Source organism: Brassica oleracea, chromosome C9, assembly GCF_000695525.1.
Source record: "Brassica oleracea var. oleracea cultivar TO1000 chromosome C9, BOL, whole genome shotgun sequence".
Lineage (NCBI taxonomy): Eukaryota > Viridiplantae > Streptophyta > Magnoliopsida > Brassicales > Brassicaceae > Brassica > Brassica oleracea.
The window spans coordinates 22,213,410-22,213,996 of NC_027756.1; positions in this window are offsets into that span (position 1 = coordinate 22,213,410).

The following is a 587-nucleotide window of genomic DNA, read 5'->3' on the forward strand; positions in this document are numbered from 1 at the left end:
CGAACTGACTTGTTAACTCGAACCTCAGATTATCTATTCAAATCATATTATGCTTTACTTGACTGTCTGAAAAAGAACGAACACTCTGAAATAATTCTAAGTAAGGAAAAATTTGAAAATGGCCCAAGTCTGATCGAGGAAGTCGAGCCAGACTCGTACTGATGTTACGAAAAAATGGGTCGGGTCTTTTCAAGTGGTATCAAAGCGGAGTCGAGTTCTAGGACAATCTAAGTATAGTGGGTTATTGGGGCAAACCATCCTTCCAAGCCTGCCGTCTCGCGGTAAATTCTGTGTTCCGTGTCCTGATCCCAAGTTAGTTTTGACTAACTTGTATGTGATCTTGTTGTAGATGGCAAAAAGTAACCGTAACACAATAAGGACTGTGAATGAGACTGTTGAGGGGTCTGCGAGCAACGTGGCCAGGAATGAAGCTGGTACGGATGAGGCTCGGAATGCTGCTCAGAATGCAGCGAATTTGAACAATGCTGCAGCGGCTGGTGCTGCTGCTGGAGCTGCTGCTGCTCCGGTGGGATTGGAAGCCGTTTTGGCTATTTTGGCGCAAGTCTTGGCAAGATTGCCTGCTGCGG